Genomic DNA, 16,206 nt, shown 5'->3' with positions numbered 1-16,206 from the left:
TCTATACAAATTTGTAAAGATATAATTCCATATTAATCCTACTCTCATTTCTCTTTACTATTGAATAGTTTTTATCTCCGTTTTACTAATAATTCTTTATTTCAAATATCTTTATAATTACCCTTTAATAATCAGCTATATATACCTTTATTCCCAATACAGCCTCCAATTAGTATACAATCATCACCCGGCTCCAGCTAACTCTATTTAGCTCTCCGATCACACGATCAAAGGTTTATAGGATATACCACATACAGGTGAGAGTCATTGTATCCCTTTAGAACTGCTTATATCAATAAGATACTGATTAATAAGATATCATTATCATTATTACTATTATTATCTCAATTATTTTCTTATCTGATATCAATAACGAATTGATTATATCGTTTTGTAAAGCTTTTGTTATTGAGATTATTATATTTGATATAATAATTTGTTTTAAGTTGGTTTTTCTCTTCTTATATATACTTGTAGTATCTATAGCCCTTCTTTTTGCAATCAGGGAAATAACAATTGTCCTTATTCTTATCAGCTGGTGTAGAGAAGGATTATCGATCAGTATATTTATTATAAGGTTTCCGAGAGGAAGAGCTCGAAGATGTATTATTGTAGAAAACATTAATCTGTAAGGAATGTTTCAGGTGGAGAATATAATTTTGGAAATGCTTTTTAATAAGAGTCGATAGTCTATTTAATCTAATTAATAAGCTCTGTAATAATTGGATAAGGATTATATATTGTAAAGTAGTACTTCAGAATATTATTACATATAGATAAAATCTTAATGTAGTATAATTGAGGATCGCATATTATCCTGAGAATAGTATACTGGAGGAAGTGTAAATCTGTAATCATTATATTAAACACTTCCTAAGACTTTGTAAATAGGTTTTTCTTAATATAATCCTTGAAAATGATATTATTTCATTTGAGAAGCATATTCTATTAATATTCAGGTCCTTCGAAATTGTTAATTATTATATTGTACAAGCCTTGATATAAATCAGGAAGACTATTAAGATTTGTCTGATAATAATCTCTAACTATACTTATAAATATAATCGGAAAGACTATTATAGTTATCTCTATTAATATAAATATCTTATAATAATATTTCCTGAATATAAAAATCTTCAAATCAAAAGAATTATCAATACTCTTATATCTATTATTATCTCTATAGATTTTCAAAGATTAATAAAATAATTTTTATTTATTTTTATTTATAGTGATTAACATCTAATATCTAACCTCCCAAGGGGTATTCTAGATGTACTAAGGAGTGGGCCTATAGGCCACTAGTGTTCCAACCGCTTATAATAATATAATGTTAGCTAATTAGAGACTTGTTGCTTTTGGTATTCCCTTGCTCAGTACTGCTTATAACAATCCTACAACTATTCTATCTAAGGGTTTATAGTTTTATTTAAAGAACCTTGTTTTGTATACCATTTGGGTATTGGCAAATAATTAGGTCGATTACTATCGATCGGGGAGAACGCTCGGAGTACTTATAGCTGGTTGGTGTAAATCTTAGATTAATTAAAGTAAAAAGCTTATTTTCGGGGTATTGGAGTAGGTTGGAATTTGTATAGTTTTGTGTAGTTTGAGTATATTTTAATATAGAATCTGGATCTAGCGAGAAGGTCAATAAAGTTATATTGTGTTTGCAGGATGTAATTGATATATACTATCGCATCCCATTCAGATCGAAGTCAATTTGGTATAAGCAGCTAGTTGCTATACATCTGATTATTAATTGAATATTAAAAGAAATGCAATAGGCTTTTCTCAATTCTATATATATAGATTTTCATGTTATTTTCGTAATTGAATTTGATATAATAAGCTGTAAAATCATTGTATCCGATCTGTATCGCTATAAGTCTGTATAGTACTCTGCAAGGAAGCTTAAGGCTTTTTAGCTCCAAGGTATTATATATCGGTTTCCATATATTATATATTTCGGAGATCAGGTCTCTTTTTTCCTTTCATTATTTGTTTTCGAAGCGCTGATATTTGGTATATAGGATAGAATGGAAGCTACTGATTATAGAAAAACAGAATAGACTAAAATCAAGTGGTTTAGTTGTGCTTTAATCAATAAGGCAATCAGTTGCCTTGTTATTCTCAATCTTAATATGCTTAGGGGATTACTTGATTATAATATTCGTAATATTGTATTGCTTGATAGTATTTGTGATATATTTATTGAAAAAAGGCAATAATGCTTCCTTGTATTCCCTAGATTACTGAAGTACTATTAATGTATAATCATATTTGTTTCTGATAAAAGCAATTAATGATATTTAAAAGCATTCTAATCCTCACTACACATTGATCACCTCAATATCAAAAACATGTAACTATTTGTGTATATAACTATAACCGCTATTGATCTGTTGCTTGTTATAATAGATTACAAAACTATATTCTATATGGTAACTATATTTGTTATATTATTCAGATCTGTTTGAAAATATAAAGTAGTTTTCTTAAAGAATTAAATCCCATTATTTCTTGAATACTTTTGTAACATTCTCTTTGTTTATATTATTCATTGGATCAATACAATATTCGGGAGAGAAGTGAGGCTGTAAGAGTCTGGGGTGCTTGGTGGCAGAGATTGTTTGTCCTATTCTTTGCAGTTTTGTATTGGGATCTTTCAGAATATTTATATCTTGTTCTCTTTTCCTGATATACAGTTTTAATCGGTTTACAAGTAGGTATTGTGTATCTACTATTTGAAGCCGAAATGCGAATCTCAATCTGGCTTGCTTTAATGCAACAATTCTAGTTAGGAGATTAGCTTTTATAAAGAGTGTGATTGTCGGGATTGTCTTATAAACAGATAAAGCTTCTTATATTGTATTATAAATTGTTTTGCTGATTAGATTGATATATTTCTTAATCCCAATACCAACCAGAATATGGCCTGTATTTGGGCATTGTTTGTATAGCCCATCAAATCATATTTCGGAGTTGAAAAGGGCAACAGGGAGTATATAGGTAATAATCGCTTTTCACAGGTAGACTGTAAATGGTCTGTGAGCTATATAGGCTATTAATCGGATATGGGACACAATACGCATAGCTTTCGCAATGCGTGTTTTGATATACTATAGAAATATTAAGCGCTGATCAAAAAAGACACCAAGTCAGTATAAGGTTGGTTGTATTTTGTTGATAAGCTCTAAAGGAATCGGTATAATAATTAGATTCCGATTTATCCTTATAATCAGGTTTGCAATTTTATATTTCCTCGATATATAAAGTAACTCAAACTTTTTCAAAGCGAAAAAGACTTTATTCTGATCTCCCTATTATAGGATATATCAAATGGTTCAGTAGAGTATATATATATTTGTGGATAGGTTCTTAGATATATGATATATAGCTATATTATCAGTATATCCGAAACACTATGCTCTATCTTAATTGAAAGCTCAGCAAGGTAGAAGGTATACAGAATAGGGGAAAATAGTGATCCCTGGGGGGTATTGTATATAATTGGGAAATCCTGTATTGTGATTCCCTCAAGCCTTATACACATACATCTCTCAGTCAGGAATAAATCAACGAATTATAAGAATACTATAAACTAATTCTGCTTTTTTATATATTGTAGAAACTGTCTTTTAAGGAATATATTATAGGTATCTTGTATATCCATTATTATTAATATAATCACTTTGCTAATTGTTAAAGTAAGCTTAATATTATAAGTAAAGATAGCTATAAGATCAATACTAATTCTTTTCAGTAGTACTTTATAATACTAAGGGCTGATAATATTATATCTTATAGCCATTCATACAATTTGACTAGTAATATACTTTCTAGTTCTTTTTTAATATACAATATCAATATAATCAGTCTCCACAATCTCGGGGATATCCTATCCTTTTTATTAATCTTAAACAATATAACTATTTCAGTAAGTTTCTATTTGTTAGGGTAATAGCTAAATCTAAGATAGGCTGTGAAAATCTTATATATTATATTCTTTATACTAGACCAGTACATCTAAGAAAACGAATAATTACCCAATCAACTTTGGGTGATGTGCTCCTAACTCCTATTATATGTTTTTCTACTTTCTCTATAATGATCGTTCTTTTTTATGGTAAGATTATCTAGCAGCCCTATTTCTATAGAGGATCGTACTGTAGATCGTCCGATGCTTTGAAGCGATTGAATACTGTTGTAAAGAGTGCTTCAGCTTTTTCCCTAATATTAGTAATCTCCTGGTCTTCAATCACCAGAGGAGGGGCCTTGAGGCCTACTTCTGGAATCAGCTTGTACTAATTCATAACTTTATATAGTTCCTAATTATTCTATATATCATCCAAGCACTTAATCCAATAAGCTCGTTTCGATACTTGTACAACTCTTTGTAGGTTCTACTGGATAATTGCTATTCCATTAGCAATTCCAGTTTTCCTGGCTTATGTATATATTCAGTATGTCTTCTTATACTTATCGATTCATTACAGGAATAATCGGTAGGGTTTACAGCCTTTCTGCCCTATAGTTATTATAGAGGTGCTTAGTATACTTATAAGTCTGGCGATCAATCTGTTAATATCATAGATAGATTGGAGATTCGGGTTTTGGAGGTTCGCTAAGTGATTGGTTATTATGTCTGCCAGGCAGGGTAAATCTGAATCGTATATCTGGATGTATACTTGTTTGTATTCAGAGGTTCCTTTGTCTGAAATAGTAGTGACTTGAGTAATGTAATTGGAGCTGCTATGCAGATTATTATCGATTACTATTGTAGTAATAATTAGATTGGAAAAGGTCAGGTTTAGAATGTATTCCTTTGCATATATAGGGGCATCAGGAGTTCTGATATATTCTATTTTCTGTTTGGCAGCTTATTATACAAGTATATCACTTTAGTTGGTAATTGCTATTCCGGATTCCTACAGATTATACTTAGTATTGAAGTCATTTCCAATAATTATATTAATTTCTGGGGCTGTCACGGCGCCAACTATATGATCTGTAGTTGCCTTCGTGCCTCAGGCACAGCATACTAGTACGCCCTACTTCCTATAAGTAGGGCTTCACTCTTCCATAGCTCTTCTACCCTTATGATATAATATAAGTCTTTACCTGTACCTTAACAATTTATATTATCTTCAAATAAACTATCATAGCTTTATTTCTTATTTTATTTCCAAAACCCTATTAATATCTTATTCCGATCGTGCCGATTGCACTCATCATTGATTTATTATATATTTTGCTATCAATATTTTGAGCTTCAAAAAATATCAAAGATAGATGAACAAGTATCTATACTAGAAGCGCTTGTATTTAGCTTACCTCCACAGTTTTTTTTCTTAAATCATATTCTCAATTCCATTAAAGTTAATATCTTTTTCTTTATAGATCTATTCAATAATCCAAATACTGTATATTTTATTATTGTTTAAATTGTATTTGAATCAATCGAATTAATTACAGACTTATTACAAGCTCAAGTTGCTATTGCTCAGACCCAAGCTATCAATGCTCAATCAAAAATTGTCGAATTGAAAGACACAATTGAGATATTAAAGATTACTATTCACAATAATTCGCAAGCTTTACCTCGTTACAAATATCTTGCCATTCTTGAAAAGTTTAGTAATAATAAGCAAGATATTGCAAAGCACTAAAATCAATACACAACTTTTCATAGTACAGTCAATTACTACTTGACTGTGAATTACAAAAATAAATCAAAGTTTCAGAAAATCACATTTCTTGTTAATCTACTTTCTAGCTTTGTTTATATAAACAATCAGATATACTTTAATACAATTACAGATAATGTGTATAATTCCAATCTTTGGCCCTCTGGATAGCACACTATAGTAAGCATCTGGTATAAATTAAATAAGCAATACCAGACTCTAGATTTCTTACACAAAGCTTTTATGAATTATGATAAATATAAAATGAAGAAGACCCTATTTGATAACTTTATTATTGAATTTAAGCAGCTCACTATCAAATACAAGAAGACTATCAAATAACAAATCGCTAATCTTAAACTTAAAGTCTTATAAAAACTAATCGATACTTCAGTTAACCACCTCAATAAACCTTTTACTATTGATATCGATGTATGAATAGTTTGATAACAAGACATCTATAATAACTTAGAGAAAAAGATTTATCTTGATAATCAATACAAAAACCAAGACACCAATTTTAGCAATTAAAAAAAACCCAATGAAAAGAAGCCTACTATCACTACTATAATACCTACACCTAATCCTTTTGGAGATCCTATACAACTAGATGCTGCTCGCCAAGGCCAACAACCCTTATTACATTACAATAGAGAACAATATCTAGATTTTAGCCTCTATCTTTATTACAAAAAACCTAATTATATCAAATTCAACTACAAAGAAAAGCAATACAACAATACAAAATATAATACTAACTCAGAAACTATACAATACCCCGATCGTCCCCCTGCTACAAACCAATACACTCCGAATATCCACTGTTTTTCCATTACCAATCACTATCACAACCCCGAACTCTATCGCAACACTTATAACTCTATTTACCAAAATACATTCCTACCTACTAATCATTTCCCGATTGCCACAATACTATTTCGATATGCCTCTCCAATCCCTATTAGTAATAGAGATCTAGACAAATTCATTAAAAGCTTTATACATTCAGATAATAGCGGAAATTCAATTCCCTAACTAAGTATATTAAAAAACTAATCTCGATTTATAATCGTAAATCGAGATTCATTATAAAAAGTTTGCCTTTATAAATTAAGAGATCGATTATATCTAAGGATCCTTTATATCTTAGAATAATAAATAACAAATCTCTTAAAATCTCAACAGAAATTTTCCTTACGCTTAACATAATCATCCCATTTATTGACTTAGTAAATAATGGAGCCGTGAGATATAGGTTTATAGATAGAACCCTTATATCTAAGCTTAGTATCCCTACACATCCCCTCCCTACTATTTGCAACCTATTACTTGCAGATGGAAGGACTTCTGATATTTTATCTCAATATACACTATTAAATCTATGGATTAACAATTATAAAGAAATTGGCTTATTCTATATTATTAATCTTTCCAATGCGGACTCTATAATCCTTGATCTTCCATAGCTTCAGTACCATAACCCTACCATTAATTGGGTAACAATAACTCTTAAATTCACGTCCATGTACTGCTCCAGATATTACTGTCTAGTTAACTCTACTACAACTATCATTTCTGATTATAATGATATACTGATCCCAGTAGATATAACACTCAATCCAATATTATATACACCCGTTAGGAAGTCTATTTTGAAGTTTACTTTGAAGAAATCTACCTCAACCCTATATCATGCCTTTATCGAAAAAGTTATTAATGAAAGTCTCCAAACTCCCTCCTTCTCACCCCAAAATTAATCAATACTTTTAGAATATAATTCTTTGACTCCAGCTATAAAGAAGAATATTAATAAAAACCTCTACAATATAAATCCTATTAATCCAATACCACCCGATTCAAACCGCCACTACACTCACCAAATCAATAAAAAAACAAAAACCCGTATCAAGATGATATCAAACTAACTAATCCTGAAACCGGTTTTAATGCGGATTATCACAGGCTCTAGGATACACAAAAGACTATTATAAAACCAAAACATTTTACCCCCATTAAATCCTTTATCGCTATAGAAACCCTTTAAGAAACTGATTAATACCTTACAAAATATCCAACAGAAAATGAATAATATAAAGTTCCTTATAGTTAATAACTTTATTCAATTCTATAAAGATCAGAAAGCTTATATTACAAAAATAACCTAGAATGAATTAGATAAAGCTTGCGAGTTACACCGTATAGTAATAAACAATCCTATTTAATTACATCGCAGTATTATAAAAAGCAATATCAAGAAGTTTATAGAAAAAACTAATCGACCCATACCATCTACAATAGAGATTCAAAGCAAGTTACCACCCTGGCTTTACAATCTGTTTGCTAGATTCTTACTCTTTTTTGCTAATGAGTTTCTACCACAATATTCTTAGAATCACAAGATCAAGATCATACCAGGCAAAAAGCCCTTATACAATAAAGGTTATCCAATATCCCTAGTTGAGCTCCAAATTGTTTACAAATAACTCAATAATAACCTAAATAAAGAATTTATTTATAAATCCCACTCCCGATTGGCTACCCTACTTCTTCTAGCTGCAAAGCCTGGGGAGAGCATTCGAATTTGCCAGAACTACCATGAACTGAACAATATTATTATTAAAACCATTATCCATTGCTACTAATCAAAGAAATCCTTGATACCTTATGCTATACTAAAGTTTATACCAAATTGGATATTATCGCTATATTCAATAAACTATGGATCGCGAAAGATCACAAATGGAAGATTGCTTTTACAACTTATTTTGGCTTATTCGAATTTCTGGTGATACCTTTTGGTCTTTGCAATACTCCTGCCTCGTTTCAGAATTATATCAATTATATTCTTTTTGATTTTCTAGATAAGAATTGTATAGTATATCTAAATAATATCTTAATCTACTCTAAGAATGTTACAAATTATCAAAAGCAAGTTTACAAAGTTGTGCAAAGACTTATTGATATTAAATTACAAATTGATATTAATAAATACAAATTCGAAACAAGGAAAACAAAGTATCTCGGTCTGATTATTACTCCTAGTGATATCGAGATAAACCCCGATAAGGTTAAGACTATCCTTGAATAGAAATTGTTAATTAAGTTAAAAGATTTCCAATACTTTTTAAAATTTATCAATTTTTATCAATACTTTATTCACAACTTTTCTAAAATTACAGAATCTTTAAATTACCTACTGAAAAAAGAGAATATATAGAATTAGACTGCTGATTAAGAGAATACCTTTGAAAACCTAAAGTATACCTTTGTCTCCACTCTAGTTCTTGTAATGTTTGATCACTACCACTGTATAGTTATCGAGATAGATACTTCCAACTAGGCTGCAGACAGAGTATTCTTTCAATATAACGATAAGAGCCGATTACACCCAGTTACATATTTCTCCTTAAAACATAATATTGCCAAATGCAACTATAAGATTTATAATAAAGAACTATTAGTTATTATTAAGTTTTTAAAAGAATGGAAACCCGAACTATATAAAACTCAAGAACTGTTCAAAATCATTACTAATTATAAGAATTTAGAGTACTTTATATTGATAAAGATATTGAATCAAAGATAAACTAGATAAACTGAATTTCTGATTGATTTCAACTTTCATATCATATACAGATCGGGTTTTAAAGCAATTCGTCCTGATGTACTGAATAGGAAAGCAGAAGATCGCTTTGTATATGCTGATCCTAATAACAACCGAATCAAGAATCGCTTATAAAACAGTTTTCCCGAAAAGAGTATTTGACATCACTATATTCAAGAACCTTATCCAACAAACAAATAACAATATTGACCTTACTGCAGCGCCTATGGGTATGATTATCCCCGATACTAAGAAGCTGATTGACGATTTTATTAATAAAGTATACGAATCATTCGAATTGGTTATTACCATATATAAAACACTTCAGAACCCAACTGCTCGCCATTAGCCACTATCGATCCGAAAAGACCTCCAAATCGCTCTTCAAAACTATAAATAATCAATAATAAATTTTTCTATCACAACCACCTCTTTGTTCCCCCCTCCGCTGAGCTTCGCACCCAGATCATATACCAAACGCACTCCACTAGTCCGACAGGATATCCCGGTCGAATTAAAACTATTAATCTCGTCTCCCGCACATACTAGTAGCCCAATATATCAAAGGAAATCGAAACTTACATACAAGCCTATCAACTCTATTTCCGAACCAAAGCCTCCCGTCTTGCCATACCCGGATTCCTAGAACCCCTACCAGTACTATTCTGCTTTTGATCCGATATCTCCATTGACTACATTACACCGCTACCAATCAGTGAACACTATAGCAAAAAGTATCAATATATCATCACAATCATCTGTTACCTAACGAAAATACATCATTTCATTCCAGTTATAGGATTATCCGCAAAAAAGCTCGCCAATCGGTTTATCAAAAAAGTCTACTGTCTATACAATACACCTGACAATATAGTATCCGATAGAGATTCACAATTTATATCAGAATTCTGGAAGCACTTATTCGAGCGTTTATCGATCACTTTGAAACAATCCTCCTTATTCCATTCCGAGTCCAACAAATAAACAAAAGGATCAATGTTATGGTAGAACAATATCTTCGGGCTTTTATAAACTTCTACCAAGATAACTAATATGATTGACTTCCATTTGCAGAGTTTGTATTTAATAATACTATCTTAGAGACTATTGGTGTATCCCCATTCTTCACTAACTATAGTTTTCATCTACGCCTCGGCGTTGAGCCCTCTTCACCTATTCCCCCAAACCTATCATATCAATACAAACACGAATTCCTAAAGGCCAACGAGATTGCAAACCGATTTGATATCATTCTAACAAAATTGAAAGCCCTAGCCACTCAATCCATTCAGAGATATAAAGATTACACTAACAAGACTCGCATTGATGCTCCTCTATACAAAAAAGATAATAAAATATAAATTAATATTAAGAATATAAAAACTAATTGCTTAATAAAAAAAAATAATAACAAATGGGATAGCTCCTATAAGATTCTAAAAGTTTATAAACAAATCTATTTACTCCAGCTCCCCACTAGTTTTAAGATCTTTCTAGTATTCCACAACTCATTACTCCAACCACTTCACCGCTCACCTGGACTAGCTGGTCAAAAAGCGATCAACAAAACCGAATCCCGCCGAAACCAAGGCTGTATCCTAAAAAGAGATAACGAACGAACGAGGAAACCAAGCAGTAGGAATTCGATAACTACTTGACTACCATAACGAGAACGGATTTCACTACCAAGTCAAATGGAAACATCACCCAGCATCTTGGCAACCCGCCGAAGACCTTCGTGGCCAGGAAGACACGATCATCGCTTTCCATTTAGCAAATCCAGATAAGCCAGAACCGCCCGTTTGGGTAGGCTTCAAAAGATCTACTACTCCTGATCCCCCGCTAGTACTTACACCAAGCACACCCCCGAATCGAGGCTGAGGCAGATCTAAAAAGCTCCAGCAATTAATTACTACTCCCAAGAAAGTTCATTTTAATCTAATAATAGAAATTAGAGTATTTTAGTGTTATTTTGTTTTCTAAAAGGTCAATTGGTATTACAATCGTGGACCAATCGCCTTGAGCAGGGGGTACTGTCACGGCGCCAACTACATGATCTGTAGTTGCCTTCGTGCCTCAGACACAGCATACTAGCGCGCCCTACTTCCTATAAGTAGGGCTTCACTCTTCCATAGCTCTTCTACCCTTATGGTACAATATAAGTCTTTACCCGTACCTTGACAGGGGCAATCTCTAGTTTGAGTATGTATTCTATTATTAGTGGATTGAACAGAGTATAATAGATATTGAGAATCGAGTACTTGTTAATATTAATCCAAAATAGGTTTCTGTTTTCGGTTTGCCTTATTTATCTGACCTTCAAGTTGCCTCCTTTTTATATATAAATAATCACTTATAGCCCATACTCAAAACTATCAACCACTCCCCAGATATTAATCGACTAGTATCAATTATATACAATATGATTTTGGATTGTCAAATTATCATACAATCAGAGTTCTTGGATACAGATGATATCCATATCAGCCTCTTTAGCAATTTATAGAAAGGTAATATAATTAGAGTATCCATACCCCACATTTGCTTATGCAATCGTAAGTCCCCTTTCCCTTATTGAATTCGTATTGGTTATATAACTTATACAAAGATAATAACAATTTTGTTAACATTTGACTTATTCCTCTCATTCATTTCAGAATCGGGAAATAAGAAGGCTTTTTCAGCTATAACTACTATATTATAGTTTACCCCTTTGTTAATACAATACAAAAAGTTATGGCCCAGAGTGTGAATTGGACTATTGAAGGGACCCTCCCCTGATCGGGGTCCGTTTGGATGATCGGTCTATTAATTGCTATTCATTCTTGTAAGTAGTAATGCAGGCCTCTGGTATAGAGGGGCTGGGGATAATTATTTGAGATTGTTGGCTAGTGTTGGAGCAGGTGCCTTTCCCTTATATATTTTCTGAGTTTCCCTTCAGCCAATGATTCTGACTTCTCTTATTTGTTGATAAATAAGCCTGATTAGTTTTTTATTAACTGATTATAATACCGCTAAGCAATTGTTGTATACAGATTGGAAGGGTTCTAGACATTCTATATATTGAATATCGTTTTGGTATTGTTTATAGATCTTTCTGTTAGTATATTAGTAATCAGTTTGCTATATCTAAAATAGCGAGCCGGGCGATAATATATATACAGATTTGTTAAAAGGAATAGAAGTTACCGGTGCTAAGCACGTGTAGTGATTAGTAATACAGCTACCTAAACGGGCTAGATTAGACGAACCATAGACAGGCATATTGATCCCCTCATATAATACTATAGGGAGATCAATATACTTACACGTGTAACTATATAGTCAATATAGAGGCCTCTTCCACCCAATCTTCTAATAGGTTATAAGACCCAGTTAGCATGGCCTCTGAATAGAATTGACATGATCAATATTATATCCAGCTTACAGAACTGAAAAGTATATAGCACTACCTTATATCCAGCTTGCGGAGTTGAAGAGTATATAGCACTACCTTACGATTAGTATATAATACTATAATCAATCACCACTATTAACTCACAAAGTTGAAAAATATGTGGTACTATCTATATTTATATATTTACAATTACAAATCTGTATGGCATTGTCTATATAGAAAAAGAAAAAAAAAAAAAAAAAAAAAGGAAAAACTCTGCAAATTCTCTGTATAGATATCAAAATAAACAATATCAAAAAACAAGCCAAGCACATCCCAATTCTCACCCAAAAGACTTACGAAAAATGGTTCCAGCAAATGAAAATACAATTGAAAAAAAAGGATTGATTTTATATAATTGAATTCACACTTCAGAATTATATAAGAATCAGAGAACTTGGAATAGAAATCGATGGCATTAAGATCTTCTCAATCACTGAAAATACTATGACAATACATATCAGACTCAATATTGAAAAGAAAACTGTATATTTAAAGAACAAAGCTAATACACTTTCATATATATACAGATCGCTCAGCGATAACAATGAAGCACTAGCCAACGAATACAATACAGCACATACATTATAAAATTACTTGAAATCCAAATACTCAAGAACAAATAATATCATAGCAAACTTATACCTAATAATGATCCAGATATTTATTTTCAAACCCTCAAATCAACTAAAGATAATCATCATTGAAGTCTAGAATAAGCTCAAGGAATATCGATATAAACTTGATATAATCAATTCTATATTTAAAGATTCATATAAAAATCAAATTCTCTTTTTAGTCCTTACAAGAAGCCTATCAATTGATTATCAAATAACGATTAATACTATAAGTATTCAAAGTATATTAATAATCGAAAATAAGATCAAGTATCTTACAGCTAAAGAATTTAGTATCAAAGAAACAGAATAAGCTTATATTGCTAATGGAAAGTATATAATTCCGGATCGATAAAGAGAATGCAAAGAATTAAGCCTATTTGAAAAGCAAGAATAAAATGATGATATAAAATCCTCTGCTTATTATTTATATAAATAAAAAGGATACTTTTTACATAATTGCAAAGATCTTTCACTTGTACAAGCTTTGATTTACAAATACTACAGAGTTTAGCAATGAAGAGCAATACTAAAAAAACAACCAAAATATTATTCTCTAAAAGAACAATCAAGCTCACCTTGCAGATAACAAAAGCCTTCTAATTGATCTCGATTTATTAGAAAGCGAAAAAGAATCTGATAACAAAGAGTATCGTATATCCAAAAAGCTTATCTATAAGATCACCCCTTCTTATTAGTATATAGATATAATATTTCCTTATACATATCTGATCAACTTTCTCTCTTTAGAAATATCAAAAAAATAAAGAGAAAGATGATAAAAGTTGATAGAGGAATTATATACTATAATCAGATAGGTATTACTACAATAGAGCTGAAAAATGGGGGCATAGTTTTACTCTCAAAAACGTTATATATACCGGGATTAGGAATTAATCTCCTTTTTGATAAGAAGATCTATAAAGCTGGATTTAAGGGCAGGTTCAATTCAGATTGTATATACTTTCGAAAGAATGGAATAAATATTATCAAAGCAAAAATGAATAAAGAAATTTATATAATCTCAAATATCGCAAAAGAATATAAAGATATCGCTTTATTGAGTACAGAGATTATTAGTAATATTAAATCAAATAAAACTATTTTAAATACCTTTTCAAACAAACCAAAAAGGATCTAGAAACTTATTTATTATAGCACAAACGATTTAACTATCTTGATTTAAAGAAAATACAGAATCTTTATAAAGTTATTATATTGAGAAAGCCAATCAAAGTCCCATTCAAGATCTCTATATACAAAGTTTGTATACTTACCAAGATGAAAAACCTAATCCCGAAATAATTTAGTCCTTACAAAACAAAAAGATTAGAACTCATTCACTTTAATATCACTAACCTATTCCTAAGATCATTATAAGGAACCGCTATTTCCTATTGATTATAGATAGCTGAACAAAAGTGAATTGGATTTTGATCTTAAAAACAAAGATGAAGCTATATCAAGATTGAAGAAATGAAAAACCGAATTGGAATTCGATATTAATAATAAGATAGTAGCTGCTCGGACTAATAATATACTAAAGCTAATTCAAGCTATTAAAGAATAGAACTCTAGGATTCGATTAGAATTAACAACTATAGTATCATTTCATTAAAACAGAACTGCCAAGAAAAATATTGGTATTACCGAAACCAATATAAAAGCTATACTAAAAGAATCCGGATTGCCTAGAATTCTAAAATAAAGCTATTAAATATAATATATATTGCAGGAATAAAACAAATTACTAAACCAATCATCAAAAACAGTATAATCAGCCCGATCGAAGTATTCACAAAATCAACCCCGGATATTAATTATTATAGAATATAGAAAAACAAGTGTTATATATATATCAATCCAAAGATAATTCCAAAAAATCAACAATATAATAAGTTACGAGATATAGTTCGAAAAGGTATCTTTGTAGAATACTCGATTATAATTAATAGACATATTAGAATATATTCATCGGAATTAAATTATATTGTATAAACAAGCCAAATGATTATAAACAAATCCAAAAAGAAAAGAGATCTAGACTTGAGAATAAGGAATTCAATATTAAATCCTTAAAATATAAAAAATATTGTTCCTAATAAGAAACCTAGAGGTAGACTTTATAAAGTGTAAGAGAAATTAGAATGTTCATTTGATTCATTACAAGATATTGCTATCCCTAAGATTTTAAAAATAATAATCTCTAGTATACTTAAGATAAACAATATTCAGAAATTCAATGAAAATAGCGAAAAGAATATTATCAAAATCAATCTATTTGAGGATTCAATACTACCTTTAGGAATAATAAAGACAAAGATATCAAATATTATATCTACAATTTAATTTTCAACCAAAACCCTAATTATATCTATAGATATAGATATTCCTAAAAATACTCTTTTCGAAAATACAAGTGAGATAACAATAAATCAAACAAATATATTCAGAAATTGATTAGAATAATGATAGCAATACTTATAATAAACCCAAATAGAAATATATTAAATATATTATAATCTCTATACCATTTATACCAAGAATTGATATAATATTAAGATAAAACTATCTAAAAATCTATAAGTAATCTTAAAAAACCTTATAGATAAGAATATAGCCTTTTCTGTAGAACAAATTCTAGAAATCCCTATTCCTATTATATATCATTAAGTGATTTTGGATCCAAATATAAAAAAAAATGGAAACAAGCTATTGAAGAAGAAATTAATTTATTAATTACAAATAACATTTGAAAGAATATATTCTATCAAAAGGAAAGAATCTTGTTTTAACAAAATGGATATTCATAATAAAAACAAAGGATAATAAGATCGAAGATTCAAGGTACAATTAGTA

The sequence above is a fragment of the Botrytis sinoallii genome (genome assembly GCF_014898435.1).
Source record: "Botrytis sinoallii strain Bc 23 chromosome Unknown BSIN_008, whole genome shotgun sequence".
Lineage (NCBI taxonomy): Eukaryota > Fungi > Ascomycota > Leotiomycetes > Helotiales > Sclerotiniaceae > Botrytis > Botrytis sinoallii.
This window is presented reverse-complemented; position numbering follows the sequence as displayed.